The sequence below is a fragment of the Felis catus genome, chromosome A1, assembly GCF_018350175.1.
Source record: "Felis catus isolate Fca126 chromosome A1, F.catus_Fca126_mat1.0, whole genome shotgun sequence".
NCBI classification, from domain to species: domain Eukaryota; kingdom Metazoa; phylum Chordata; class Mammalia; order Carnivora; family Felidae; genus Felis; species Felis catus.
The window spans coordinates 208051131-208067351 of record NC_058368.1 but is presented as its reverse complement, the minus strand read 5'-3'; the positions used below and the strand labels follow the sequence as shown (position 1 = coordinate 208067351).

General features: G+C 40.5%; 1 long non-coding RNA gene across 1 annotated transcript in view; it reads right to left on the bottom strand.

Moving 5' to 3' along the window:
* Window positions 1-651: 651 nt before the first annotated feature.
* The window catches only part of LOC111556514, a 77295-nt gene continuing 61725 nt past the window's right edge, over window positions 652-16221 (bottom strand). Inside the window, exon 5 of the long non-coding RNA XR_006585729.1 lies at window positions 652-1007. This is a non-coding gene — a long non-coding RNA (uncharacterized LOC111556514). The remainder of the gene's footprint in view (window positions 1008-16221) is intronic.

Here is a 16221-nt window from a genome sequence, read left to right as displayed (position 1 = left end):
TTTCAGTCGAGATTTCCAGCCGTGTTCACCCATTCCCTGCCGTGCACATCAACCAGTCACCTTCAAGAGAGATGCCTCTTTTGGATGCCCTGCCGCTCACATGCATATCTTCCTGCACAGATACCGTCTATAAGCGAAGTCAATCAATGCGCAGGGAGAGCATAGCAGCAGGTGAGTGTCTGCATCCTAAGCGTGTGAGCTCTGCATGACTTAGAACCTTTGACATTCTAGAACTCTTCAACCTCCCTGACATTTAGAGATGAAAAAATGTGATGTGATTATAAATTTCACAATGCCTTTTGCATGCCTCTCAATATCCACTGAAAATACAAATAATACTGTTATCACTATCCCATGTGTATTTGAAAAACAGATTTTTATTACCCCACCTTTCCTCCTACAAAAAAAGGAATTGAGGAAAAAATGACATGGCTTCAAAGTATAACAGTAAGCTGAACTTTTCTTCAGGAAGAAGAAGAAAAATGTGGGGCACCTGGGTGGCTCAGTTAGTTGGGCAGCCAGCTTCAGCTCAGGTCATGATCTCGCGCTTTGCAAATTTGAGCCACGTCCTGCACTGGGCTCTGTGCTGACAGCTCAGAGCCTGGAGCCTGCTTCGGGTTCTGTGTTTCCCTCTCTCTTGCCCCTCCCCTGCTTGTGCACTTTCTTGCTCTCTCTCAAAAATAAATTTAAAAAAATTTTTTTTTAATTTAAAAAAAAAAGAAAGAAAAATGTAATGTTTTTATGCCCTCCTGAACTTTGCACTAGATGTGCTATGGAGCAAAACTCATGACTCTTTATTTAATTAGAAACTCTTTTACTCTTTGCCGTGTGCAATACTAAATGAATTGTTGCGATCAGATTTGGAGTTCATTAGTCTTGGTCCATTTGCTTTCAGAGTGTTTGTTGAATATTCTGGAGTTTAGGTGGGAGGAACAGTGAAAGGTGCTTGTCTTTGTTGGACATTTTCCAGTTGGTCCTCAATGTGCAGAAGTTTGGCCTTGCTGATTCTGGACAATAGAGAATAACGCACTTAACCATTTGTTGAGCATACATAATGAGACAGATACTGTACTAGGCATTTTACATGTGAAATCTCCAATATTCACCATAATGGGGTAAAAGGTTATGATCATTCCTGTTTTACAAACTGAGAAACAAAGCAATGAAGTGATTTCTCTACAGAGATAGAGTTAGTGAGTGTTGTTCAAGATTGGGATTCAGGTTAAAAACCTCTAAAATTCTAAAATACTTCTGTCAGTCTGCCATTAGGTCCCTTGTTCTGGGGCAAAGACACCGTTTTAACTTTGTCACTAACTATATGATTTTGGATAATTCTCTTTACCTCTCTGGGCTTCAGTTTCCTCATCAGTAAAACAAAGAGGCAAAGTTAAAAGAAGTTTAAGCTCTTAGGGTGCCTGGCTGACTCAGTCGGTAGAGTGTGGGATTCTTGATCTTGGGGTTATAGGTTCAAGCCCAGCATTGGGTTTGATTACTTTAAAATGTTTTGTAAAGGGGCACCCAGGTGGCTCAGTCGGTTAAGCATCCAATTCTTGATTTTGGCTGAGGTCTTGATCTCCGGGTCATGAGTTCAAGCCCTGCATTTGGTTCTGTGCTGGGCATGAAGCCTACTTAAAAAAATAACAGTAAATAAAATAAGTTTAAGCTCTAAAATAATTTGATACTAATATTTATATAAAAAAAATATTCCCTGATAATAGGTTGTATTAGTCAGGATTTGGTCTCTCTAGTTACATAGGCTAAAAGAAAGTAATTCAGGGATTTAGGTATTTACACAAGTGACTAGAAGGGCCAGAGGAGCAGATACTGGGAGGTCTGTCAGGAACAATTCCCACAACAACTCTCCTGATTAGCAGGTTGGGATGTGGGACCCCTGGATGAGAGGCAGGTGTTAGGCAAAATAACTATGGACTCAAAGTCAAATAGCCCTTGGGAACAACTCCAGCTTTTCTATTTTTGAGTTGGGCAATGTATACAAACTCTTTGATCCTTAATTTCTTCAGCTATGAAATCAAACAACAAATGGGAAAATACCCATGACAGTTATTAGCACATAGTAGCTAGTCAATCAAGTTTTTCCCTCTCCTCATTCCCTGGGGATGCAAACAAGCTTGAGACTAGAGGAGGTGGGTAGGGCAGGCTGAAACAATGGGAAATAATGACAGAGAGGTAATATGGGGCCACAGAACAGAAGTCTTCCTTAAAAAAAAAAAGTAAGTTGGGGTGCCCCGGTGGCTCAGTTAGTTGAGCCTCAGACTCTTGGTTGTGGCTCAGGTCATGATCTTGAGGTTCGTCTTGAGGTTCGTGAGTTCAAGCCCTGCGTCAGGCTCTGCACTGACAGTGCAAAGCCTGCTTGGGATTCTCTCTCTTCCTCTCTCTGCCCCTCCCCTGCTTGTGCTTTGTCTCTCTCAAAATAAATAAGTAAATAAACATTAAAAAAAAGTAAGTAAACAAGCTTGAATTCTATAGGCAATAGGGCTGATGACAATTTTTGGGTAGGAAAGTAATAGAATTTGGTGCTTTGGGCAAAAATATGACAGCCATATTCAAGAAGCAAGTTGTTCTCACAATGGTTAATAAGAGATGCCCGCCTTTGCCAATCTCTTTAAAAGAATGTTCCTTTCAGTTTCATGGAAAATGCCTCTTGGGAAGCCATAGAAGTAGACTTAAGTCCTTACTGTTGGGAAATATTTAATTGAAACAATGCTTCCCACTGTTAAGCTTGGAAGTAGATTATATGTTCCCAAATAGGTGCAATATGGTGGGTCTGGGACCCACTCCCCCTGAGTCATAGATAAAAGGACTGAGAAATAGAGTGATCATGGTAAGACAGAACTGATATAACTTCAAGAAGACTGTGTCCCCCAGAAGGTAATTGCATAATGAGAAAACAGTAGAGATCCTCCAATCTGCCCAGGCGTAAATTTGGGCTGAGAAATCATGTGACCCCCTTAGGAACATGGCATCTGTAAAACCACTCAGGATCTGAAATGATCACAACTCAAGTGAACCTGGACATAGAAAAAAGAAATCCTTTCCAATTTCAAGACATTTTAGAACTAAAATGCACTTTAGATTGTATGTGGTAGTTGCTTAGAAGTAGATTGTATCCTCTGAACAGGTGCTTAAAAAATTTGAGTGCTTAGGAAATTTTGATAAAAATCACACATCATCTACCTCCAAACCCTCATGTTTTAAATAAGGTAACTAAGCCCAGAGGGTTAGGTAATTGGCCAAAGGTCACCAACTAGATAGTGGCAGAGTCAGAATTAGGACTCAAATCTCCTGACTTTCAATCGAATGTTTTAGCCTTCACTCTGTCTTGCCTTTGGCTCTTGTTTCTGAGGGAACTGGGTGTCCATGCATCATGGTGTTGCATATAAAAAAAACAACCAACTCACCTCTGTTTCTGGGATCAAAAGTAGGCCGTTATAGGGGCACCTGGCTGGCTCAGTCCAGTCCTGGCTGGTGTCCAACTCTTGATTTCTGCTGGGGTCATGATCTCGTGGTTCATGGGTTTGAGCCCCACATTGGGCTCTGTGCTGGCAGTTCAGAGCTTGCTTGGGATTCTCTCTCTCACTCACTTGCTCTCTCTCAAAAATAAGTAAAGTTGAAAAAAATAGGCCATCATAGCCATCTTCCCAGTCCTCTGAGGTTCTTCGGACCCAGGGGTCTTCATGATGACATCTTGGAGGGGAAGCATGACTCCTATAATGCACCCAAGAGAGCCACACCAAGGACTGGCTCATATGGTCAGGCCAAAGAACAAGTTCCAGGGTGGGGCTCCTCAGTATTCACAGTTTTCTTCTGAACCCTTTACTGTTACTCATTGTATTAAACATTTCCTCTGTTCTCGGGTGTCAAAACATGAACACCACAGAGGCTAAGTAGGGTCTTAAAATACTACTAACAAATATTACACATATACAAGAGACCAAGAAAATGAGAAAGAGAAAGAGGATAAGGGGGAGAGGAAGGGAGAGAATAAAAAATAATAATAATAAGGACTAGAGGAGAGAGAAAGTAAATAGATGCACATGCCAATAAAGCCATTTTTTCCTGGGCCACACCCTCCATCAGAAATCTGAAAGTTGGGCTCTAATTCAAGAGCTCTGAAGATGTTTTGAGTTTCTTTCCATAGTTTCTAGGCATCTGATGCTTACCAAGGATTCCCATGGGAAACTGTTATTCTCTCAATTTGGTAACGATTATTGACAAAGACCAATTCTCTCTATTCTTCTCTGTAGGTAAAGAGTGACTCACTAAGGCTGAGAGAGAAAGTCCAACATCTCTAAGAGTTAAGAACCCCCAGCCTAACAATTTGCCATAGTAGTCACTCCTGCCAACGGGAGCATCTTGCCACAGTTCAGTCAGCGGTAACAGATGCTTCACGGAGGGTGGCCCTTAGTGACAGTATCCAAGAGCAATGACTCATCTCACAGACAGTAGAAGCTCCTCTGTGAACCGGGGGACAACTGTCAGCACTTACTTAAGTCAGCGTCTTTTCTAGGTCTCAGGGCTTTCAGCTCTTCTAGTAGTTTCTACACTTTTAACCAGAGGAAGACTGCATATGACTCTCCCAGCTCCACTTCTGAGACCAACTCCCAACAAGTTCCTGGTACCCTTTGATCAACAATTCTGTATTTTCATACATCCCCTAAAGAAAAATCTCATCCGGGTTCACAAGGAGACCTGACAAGGCTAGTCACTGAAGCATCGTCTGTGATAGAGAAAAACCTGGAAGCAACTTAAACATCCATCCATAGGAGATAAGATGAATCAATGCTGCTGGCCTTGCCAAATGGAATAAATACAGTAGATAAAATGAATGATACATAGATAAATGTAGCAACCTGGATGAATTTCAAAATGTTAAGAATGAAGAAGAAAAGCAAAATATAGTAGCATTTATATAAAGCATGGAAGCATGCAAAATAATGCTTTTTATTCTACACTGAGAAAGTGAGTAGAGATCCAAAGAAAATGGAAAAAAAAAAGTCATGAAGACATTTGGGGGAAGAATGTTCAAGTGGATGAAAAGCAAGGGACTAAGGCCTGAGGTGAAAACACGTTTGATGGGTTTGAGTAAGAACAGGCAAGTCAGTGTGGCTTGAATAGAGCACACAAAGGAAGGGAAAGGGTAGGAAATAAGGCCAGAGAGGTAGCCAGATGTCAGACCACGGAGGGCCTTGTAGGTGCCATTGTAAAGTTTTGACAAGGAAGCTTGTGGTGTCACGCCTAAAAATAAAGTCCAATGTTATGTCTTCCATTGACAGCTGGGGGATACTAGGGAGGCCTGAAATGGCCATCCATGAGCTCCCCTCCCCGTCCTGCTTCTGCGGAATAGATGCCCTAGCCAAACAACTGGCTCATCATGGACAAGGTGCAGTTCTTGCTTATCCGTAAATTATTCAACCAATCACATCCTCCTGTGGGAATCAGGGGCATCACAGCCTTGATACTACAAAGCTTGCCTCCCACCACCTGTGGTTGTTCACTCTGTTTCTGGTACAACCACCAGGCAGGCCATGCATGCCAGGCAGCGTGCTTCCCCAGACTGTGAGTGTGCAGTGACTAATAAACTGTTGTCAGTCTCATCTGTCCAGTGTTGGGTATCCTGTGTTGGAGCCATTAGCCACACCAGGGGCCCAAGGTGGGAACTCCTCCTTCACCAATGGGATGGATAGGCGATGATGCTAACAGGGTCACATGATCTGACTGATGCTGTAAATAGATGCTGGCTACTATGAGATGAACTATAAAGAGGTGAAAGCAAACACAGGAGTCCCAAACACAAGGTTGCGCACCATCCAGATGTGATCGTTATTTCACATAGACGAGAGTGGAAGTGGTAGAGGGGAGAGATGGCTGGATTGGAGATGGATTGTAAAGGTGCAGGCAGTATGATTTATTCAGAAAGTGAATGAGTGTGAAAGAAAGAGAGACATCAGAGTCAGTGCTTTTGTTCTGATAACGGGTTGCCCTTTATTCCTATGGGGAAACCGGGAGAAGGGCTGTTTCGTGGTGAATCTCCCTGTTTTCAGCAAGCTGTTGCACAAATAAGACTCAAAGGGAAAGGGTCAAACTCATTTTGTGAGGCTCGTCTAGTCTTGACACCAAGTCCAGTTCAAGAAGACAAACTATAGATCAGTTTCACTCATGAACATGAGCACAAAAATCCTAATTAAAATACCAGCTATCAGAATTCAATAATTTATTTAAAACATAAAGTATGGTCAAATAGGGCCCATTAAAGAAAAATGGTTCAGGAAGAGAAAATGTAAAACTATTAAAATAATTCATCACGTTGACTGCGTAAAGGAGAAACATCACGTGATCAGCTCAACAAATGCAGAAAAAGCATTGGATCGGGGTGCTTTGCTGGCTCAGTCAGTAGAGAATGTGACTCTTTTTTTTTTAATTAATTTATATTTTGATTTAAATCCAAGTTAGTTAACATATAGCATAATAATGATTTCAGGAGTAGAATTTAGTGATTCATCACTTACATATAACATCCAGTGTTCATCCCAGCAAGGGCTCTTTTTAATGCCCATCACCCATTTAGCCCATCCCCCCCACCCACCTCCTCTCCAGCAACCCTCAGCTTGTTCTCTGTATTTAAGTGTCTTATGGTTTGTCTCCCTCTCTGTTTTTATCTTATTTTTCCTTCCCTTCTCCTATGTTCATTTGTTTTGTTTCTTAAATTCCACATAGGGGTGAAATCATATGATATTTGTATTTCTCTGACTGACTTGATTTGTTTAGCATAATGCATTCCAGTTTCAACCACATTGTTGCAAATGGCAAGATTTCATTCTTTTTGATCACTGAGTAATATTCCATTACACACACACACACACACACACACACACACACACACACTACATCTTCTTTATCCATTCATTAGTCAATGGGCATTTGGGCTCTTTCCATACTTTGGCTATTGTCAATAGTGCTGTTATAAACATTGGGGTTCATGTGCCCCTTTGAATCAGCATTTTTTTATCCTTTGGATAAATACCTAGTAGTATAATTGCTGGGTCATAGGGTAGTTGTATTTTTAATTTTTTTGAGAAACTTCCATACTCTTTTCCAAATGCACTAGTTTGCATTCCCAGAGCATGTGACTCTTGATCTTGGGGTTGTGAGTTCAGCCCCACGTTGGGTATAGAGATTATTAAAAATAAAATAAAATCTAAAAAGAAAAAAAGTAAAAACACTGGATAAAATTCAACATCTAAGTTTTTAAAATAAACTCTTAGAAAATGAGGAATAGAGGGGAACTTCTTTAACTTGATAAAGGCTTTCTACTAATGATCTATTGCAATCATCAAATTTAATTAAAAAATTTTAGATGCAATTTCCTTTTAAGTTAGGAACAAGACATGAATGCCTTGGTGTTACCGCTACTCTTTAACAGAGTTCAGGAAGTCCTGGTCAATGCATTAAGTAAGACCAGGAAGGAAGGAGACCAAATTGTTACTATTTACAATTGTAATACCATGATCAAATGCTTAGAAAACCTAAGAAAAGTAAACAATTATAATTAAAAGGGAGTTCAGCAAGTTTATTTCATATATATATATATATATATATATATATATATATATATATATACACATATACACACACACACACACACACACAATACACACACACACAAAATTAACAGTGTTTCTATAAACAAGCAATAATCCACAGAAAATATAATAGAATATAAAATCCCACTCATAGTAGCAACAAAAAACTATAAAGCATATAGACATCAACCAAAGAAAACACAGAGCTTTATAGAGAATAAAATTTAAACTATTAAAGCACATATATACCAGAAAACCTAAATAAATGGAATATTAAATATCATGTATATTAACAGCTTGCTGTAACATCACATAGAGTTAATTCTCCCTTGATCAATCTCTAAATTCAATGCAACTACAATAAAAATCCCAGAAAAAAATTTTAAAATAAAAAAAACAGATTCTAAAATTTACATGGAAAAATAAGAATTTTCAAAGGGTTAAGGCAAAACCAAAAAGAAGATAAATCAGGTATTAGGACATATTGAAGGAAATGAAGAAAACCTTTGTTGATAAAGCTAACAGAAGTGACAGACTTGGAGAATGACAACAGCTAAAACCCACACATAATTAAATGTCAAGATGTGGAAAGAAACTCTTGTAATTCAGTTAAGTCAATATTGACAATGAAATTAGGGGCGCCTGGGCGGCTCGGTCCGTTAGGCGACTGACTTTGACTCAAGTCATGATCTTGCGGTTCGTGGGTTCAAGCCCCGTGTCAGCCTCTGTGCTGACCACTCAGAGCCTGGAGCTACTTCAGATTCTGTGTCTCCCTCTCTCTCTCTGTCCCTCCCCCACTAGCTCTCCCCTCTCTCTCAAAAATAAATAAACATCTAAAAAATTTTAAAAAATGAAGTTCAAAGCAGAGAAAATGGGGAGAATAACCCACACTAAGAGAAAATAAGGCAAATTAAAGAGTCATAACCATAAACACCAGCAAAGTTAGGAACCACAGTAAGGAAAAACAAAAGAAAACAAAACAACATGGGCAAAGATATAAATAGTCAAATCATAGGAGGGAACCCCAAGTGGCTACAAATTATATGAAGAATGTACTACCTCACTAGCAATCCAATTGATGTAAATTAATGTGAAAGTGATATACCACTTAACACACAGAGATTGGCAAAAATTAGAAAGCCAGAAGATAACTAGTGCTGGTAAGCATGTGGAAAAACAGTAGTCCTCGTACAGCACTGGAGGAAGTACAAAGCAATGCAGCCTTTCTAGAAAGCAACCAGCAATGCTTCTTGAAAGTAAGATGCGTACACACGATGACCCATAAATCCTATTCTTGCATATATAATTCAAAAAAAAAAATCTCATTTTAAGTGTGGACAAAGATATATTAGAGGGCGCTCATGCCAGATTGTTTGTGGTAGCAAGGAGTTGGAGCCAACCTAAATACCCATTGATAGGGGAAATCTATAAAGAAAAGTGTGGTATAATATGATGGAATCCTATGTAACCATTAGACACAGTGAACAAGATTTTCACCTAACAACATTGACGAATCTCAAACTGTTGAGTAAAGAAAGAATGAAAAAAGATGAGAATTGAATCTTGATGGCAGTTATGAAAATCAAAAACACTGATGCATAATAACATTCGTTTTCAAGGATATACATGTCTAGTTTAACACAGGGAAGGGGGACTGCAAAAATAGAGCTACAGTACAGCGAGTGCACATAGAAGGAAGGAAGGGATACTTCAGATGGAGGGGGAAAATATGAAAATAGTAAGAGCAGCCTCACCTGGACTGATGTTGGTAATGGGTCATGAAGAGAAGAGTTTTAATAACTCAATTCTGCCCACCGGAGGCCTAAGAAAGGCAAAGCAAAGAAAGGAAAAGAACCAAAAGGTGGGTTGAAAAATCCTTCTGGCTGATCTGTTACTTGGTGTTCTGAACTGTCTGTCTGGCTTCTTCAGAAAAGAATTAACCCATTAGCTAGGATCCAGTCAAAGAGAAGGTGTCTTCCCCAGGACACTCACTTAACTTTTTAAGCCTCAGTTTCTTTACCTGTAAGTAACAGTCCCTATCTGCGAGGTCAAAGCAGTAGATTGAAACAGCTGAACCATGCACATCTCTGCAGGGTGTCTGCTTTCAAGCAAGTGCCCCATACCTGGCAACCACTGTTATTTGGAGATACGGATTATTAGACCTTGACAAAATCTGATAGGTGACTGAGTCAACGCTTGTTTCATAACTATGGGACCAGGTGACCAGAGGGATGTGATTTCCCCGTAGTCCAGAGAGAAGGGGGAGAACAGAAATGAGACGCCAGGTCAACTCACGCTGCATCCAGTTTTGTCCACTACCTCTCTTGCCTCTCCCGGCTTCCTCGAGAAGATATATCTAAACTCATTTTTCTGGGTCCAAGAGGAATTTATGATTAAATCCATATGGTTGTCAATATTTCTGGGCAGTGGGACATTGTAGAAGGAACAGCAAATACAGAAAACAGAAAAGACTATCACATCAGCTTTTTTAAAGGACTTAATGCAATTTCCAAATCAGGCCAGTGATTGTCCAAAACTAGGAGGAAAAACACCTATGGGATCAGTAAGAGGAAGTTACAAAGCAGATTATTACGGATCAGGGTGTAGTAAGCCAGCCAACAAGCTGTGCATTGTACCTTGAAGGCCATCATTTTGAGACCCTGCAATGTAGAAAAGGAAGAGGCATTTAAAACCAGGGCTCTCCACCCATCCTCCAGAAGAATGCCTTAATTTCTTGGTCTCCCAAATCACATGTGAACGCTAGCAAGCTGCAGCCAACAGCGGGAAGACTTTCGTTTTGATGGACCGCTGCTGTCCCCGCAGAGGCGTCAATACCATGGACCATTATGAACACATGAGAACGGTGACCTTGCAAGGCACGGCCAGGATTAGAACATCAGTTTCAGCCATAACGTCAAATATAGTGAGAGTTTACATGGGAGTTGGCATCAAAACAGGATGGTTTACAAGAACCCAAATCTTGAGAGTCCAAAGCCAGAATCTCGATGATGCCTTGGTATAAACAGCATTATTATTTAACTAAACAGACTCTTGCCCTTCTTGTTGACTTTTCCCCTTCCTCTCTCCTTCAGCTACTTTCTATTATTTCTTCAAATGCAAAAATGTAGAGCTTTTTGGTATTTGCTTTGTAATCCAGTACATATGTTCCCATCTCTAGGGGCAAACACTCGCACTGTATTTCCCCTCTCCTATATGCCAAAAGAAAATCAAACATCTTCTGTTCGCTGTCTGTTATACTGTCATTCTATCACATTTCCTCTTGTGAACTCTGAATTCTGCCTGTAATCTGTTTTAACCCTTTCAATAGAAATGACAACTCAGAGAGGTGGTCATGTCTGTGGGTAACAGAAAACAAATCATTAACTCTGTGTGTATGTATACTCAAATGCCAGGCAAGGTTTCCCCCAAAATCACTCCTTGTGAGAAGAGGGAACCATTTTATATTCAGAGTCTCCTACAATAGGGTGTTCGTATCATTATTTTATTTTGAATAACACAGTTCTTTTCAGGGAAGATACATTATCTCCAAACACCCTCAATCAATGCAAGATTCAGATGTTTAGAAGTGAAATCGGTGAACTTCAATACATATTTAATTATTCTTTCACTTAGGTGAATGGCCTCACATTTGCAAGAGTGGATGTTAATGTGAACAAGCCTTTTAAATATCACTTTTTACAGTATTACAGTAAGTGGCCACATAGTGGATGTTGAGAATATGCAACGATAGGAAGGAGAAAACAACTATCCTGATGCTAGATGCTGTTACTTGGGATAAACTGAAATGTGAAAGTGACAAAAATAGGACTATAGTAATATTTCTTTATGTGAAATATAAAATATATAGAAAATGCTATTCCTATATCAATTTTGTAAGTCCATAAAGTGAGTTTAAAAGTATACATGACTAAATTAATAAATTAAGTAATTATAAGTAAAGGGTTGGTGTTTTTTGCTATACCTCTCAAACTTTCGGTGGAGGGAGGGGGCAGACTGACTTGGAAAATGGAAAAGGGTCTCATATTTGACATGGACTCTGTGTGTGGTAAACACACAGAGTAGGGCCGAATCCTAACTGAGGTCCAAGAGAAAAGAACAGCCAACACATTCACAGCAAATTCTTTTCTTTCCCCCGTGTTACTGACAAATGTTTACCTGAGTCTTTATCTTGATTCTAGATCCTTAGTAAATGATGGCTCTTCCCTACCCATGACCATGCCAATTTGTGAAACAAGCACTCTTCGTTTTCTAGAAGAAAGTGGGTGAGGTGCTATTGCAAAGGAGCCATTTCAGGAGACCCTATACATTTCTTCAAAGAATGCCAGTCACTGACCAAAGCTGCTTGGAAAGGTCTCTTTGAGGACTGCCTCCAGAGTCAGCTCACAGGCCAAACGATGGAGCTAGGCTCTGCACTTTATAGACAGCATTTTTTTTTTAACCCCAAATGGTTATACTCACGCCATTTACCAGATTGGCCTCTGGATGACTTTCTGCTCTTTCCAGAAATCATTAAATCCACTCCCTTGCCCTGGCTCCCATCCCCCACCCCACCCCAAAGGATGAAGACTTGGCACAGAGTGGAACTGTCAGAAAAATGCTCTGCAGGCTCTGAAGACAATTCCACGAGAGGAGTTCCAAATGTTTAGACGAAAACAACACAATTAGAGTAAGTATATGACCTCCCAACGAGAATGTGCTGAAAAGAGACAACATTCCTTTGGGTTCTAAGTTCTGGGAGATCTAGTTTTAAGAATCATTTTTCTATTCCTACGTCACGTTTCAAATTGATAAGCCTTGCATTTCACACCAGGTAGCCAGGTTTAGCAAATAGTTTCATCTGCTGACTACTTAATCGAAACAGAAAGCCTTAAGCTCCTTTTTCTTCTCTTCTTTTAAAACTAAGACCATAAACACGAGCACAATTGACCTGCTTTGCCCATTAGCTTGTTTAGCAGAACAGTGGGATCGTCACCCCAAGTAACAACACTAGAGGCAGACCTGTAGAGGCAAGCATGTGATAGCAGTGTATGTTAGCCAACTTGACAATAAATTATATTTACAAAAAAGAAGAGAAAAAAAATTAATTAAAAAAAAAACCCAACAACGTAGGAGTCATGATTCCTCATCTTCAGTTACTCATTTGCGGAGGTCCTGAAAGCCATAGTTATATGGACGTGTCTTGTTTGCAGGCCTGGTTAATACATCTTTCCTCTTACATTCTGGCCTTCGTATGCTGCAGCCTCTCCATATATCATACTCCGGTTTTAGTCTTTGCTGCATGGTTATTTGGTCATGAATTCATTACTATTCATTTTTCAACACAGTCTCTCAGCACATAAGCTAGTCCTTGTTGGGAAATTATGCGGCTTTAGAAACTTACTTTAACTCTTTCAAGCTACTAGGATATTACTTAGTAAGTTCACGGAGGCAGTAATTTCCCATGTAAGAGCAGCTGACCCCTTAAAGGTTGTCAAGTAGCCAACTTGAGAATTGATAGGAAGATTCAATAAATGCAGACTTAATGCAACCAATCCCAGTTAAGAAATAAGTTACTCTGGGGATTTAAAAAGAGAAAACGAGTCCAGGGAAATTGGCTAATTCTCTTGGACAGAATTCTAAAATTAGGAAATGAAGGAAAACAAATTAGACTTTCACATATTTGGATTTTAGAAGAGCATTTGATTCAGAAAAGTAATTTTACAGATAGATTAATTCAAGCTGGGTTGACTATTTGCAGACTAAAATACATCATTCTAGTATGATACTCATTAGATTCACATTTCCCGTTACCTCTAGAGAGCGCATATTGCCAAATGCAGGCATTTAAGATAAGCCCTTTCACTGTGCAAAAGTTTTAGGAAACTTTTTCCAGGAATTTAACCCAGAGGAAAACCCAACAGAAACAAAAACAATTTACATTTGTCCACAGTAGAGCATTTCTCTGGGTTCTGCCAGGCATTTTTTAGATATTCTCAAATCAATTCCTCATTCCTACCTCTGGCATCTCACTACAACAATACCAGACATTGATAGAGTGTTTGCAGTGGTCGAATGCTTTCTTTCTATGTCATCAGGTCAGATCCGCACAACCATTTTGTGCGTTTAGACACGCTTCTCCACCTGAATGCAGGCTCTAAGAGGGAGGAATTTTGCCTACCTTGTATATTGTTATATCCTCAGAAACCAGAGAAGTGCCTGGTACAGTACATGGAAGGCATCGACAACCATTCGTTGACTTGTGTAGACCAGGAAACTCAGGGGCCTCCAGAGGAGTAATAATGACACGTTTGTTAAGCTCCCTGAAATCTTTAGACAGCTGTTCTATTTATTCTGTTTTTGCAGACTCCAATATTTTATGAGGACACTACCTTCCTTTTCTGTCATAATTACACATTATACGCACCCACCCACCCCACCCCTACACACACAGTTGCACATATACACTTGTATTGTCTCTTGTTCTTCACTTAAGACTCTTCCTGAGAAATTATATCTGTTGAAAGCATGCGTTTGGTGTGCTAGTTGTATAATTTTTCTAATATACATAAAAATAAGGACAAAGCTTTAAATTAAAAGAAGTAATAAAGGCTTTAGCCACGCACCATCAGAAATCACTCTCACATGGCACCAGTTGCGAGGCCGGCCACATTGGCAACAACACTATTATCCTGGTTCCTTGGAACAGCCCTGTGGGAGAGACCCCGTGAGCTAAGCCAAATGGGCACTGTTAGCTCTAATTTACCAATGAATAAACTGAGGTGAATGGATTCGGGGTCACACAACCCCCAAGTGGTAGATTTTGGACCATGACCAAGTCTCCTCATCGCCAGTTCAAGGCCTTCTATTTTACCCCTCCCCCAGCATTCCTGGGGAAATCCGCAGCTCAGCTGCCATTTGCTCCTTTTTAGGGAGGCTGCTTGTACAGAGGGTCTAGTTTATAGCTGTTTAGAAGCAATCATGAGAGGATGATTGCAGACACAGAGAGGTCACCTTAGGTAGGCCTTCATTTGTAGTTGCGATCTAAGGGAGGAAGCACATGCTTGAAAATTGTTGGTGAAAACTCTAATTGGTAATAATGAGCACAGGATGGAAAAGGGTAGAGAGCTGGAATGTGAAGGGGGAAAAAATAGAAATTAGCTGCCAAGAAACACTCCCTGGAAGCTTGTTTGCATGTACTATAACCAACTGGCCTGTTTCACACAATGATTTTAACAACAATTAAGGTAGATGGGCATACCGACTCATGCCGACCGGGCCAGTGTGTTACGTGCATTGTCTCATGTATTCCTCAGGGCAGGTAGGCTTCCTGCGCAGAGTGACCTTCACATGCTTGAAAGAAAGCAGAATTAGCCTTTGAACATAGTCTTTCTGTTTCCCAGAGTGCAAATTCTTTCCTTTCCCTTTCCATGGCTCTGTGTTGTTAGCTCAGTGATTACAAAGGACTCACATTAACCTTCAGCATATAACCACACTTTGGTCAGATAATGAGACCGAATAACTCTGGATACTGGTAGGTAAAAGCTTACGTGGCCTGCAGGCCGGTGGAGATGGGCAGCTGTGAGATGTGGTCATGGCATCGTGGTGCACTTTCACCTTGGGATCTGGCCTAAACCTTTGGAGGACTATGCAGCAACTACAGGAGCTGTTTTTACCCCACCCAACCTTGAGTGGACCAAGGGATACATGCTGAACTGCGCAATAACGTCCTGAAGTTGCCAAAAGTGCTGACAAAATCTTTAGGACTAGTCTGGATGAACAGAGTGATCCAAGGTCAAATGGCTGAAGTCCAAAATAAGGCCTTCCCAGGCTGCCATAATCTTGGCCCATATTTTTATTTTTTTATATTTTTTAATGTTTTTTATTTATGAGATAGAGACAGAGCATGAGCACGGAAGGGGCAGAGAGAGAGGGAGACACAGAATCCGAAACAGGCTCCCGGCTCCGAGCTGTCAGCACAGAGCCTGACGCGGGGCTCGAACTCACGGACTGTGAGATCACGACCCGAGCTGAAGTCGGACGCTTAACCGATTGAGCCACCCAGGTGCCCCATGGCCCATATTTTTAATAATGACTTGGAATGATCTTGCATCTGGGTTCAAGAAAGGATGACAAAGAGAAGAGCAAAATGCTGTCCTCTGGCTGTTACTCTATTGAATGATAGCTTCTCCTATCACATGCAGCTCTCGGCTCTCCCATGCCATTTAGCACTGGATTCTGATGGACTATAGATGTCAGAGAATAGACGGTCTAGGGAGCAAGGGAAATATTTTTTCCTTATACATCTCCTGTCTCTCACCTGTAAGAAGGCTTATGGAAAGATTATAAATCTGTATATTTTTAACCAAACAAAAAAAAAAAGAAAAAAAGAAAAAATGTCTTTGGTAATACATCCCAGTTCATATACCTTAGTTCAAGAACTCTTGACTAAAGTCTAAACAAAATCCCTACCGAATTCCAGCCCATTTCTCTATCCTCAGGAAAAACTAAAGAGAAAGCTCTCACGAGGGGGCAACTCCCACATTTTGAAGGACCAGGGCAGGAAGGGTCCAGTTGACTACTTGTGGAGGAGGTGGAAGAAAAGTTAAGACTGCCAGGACCC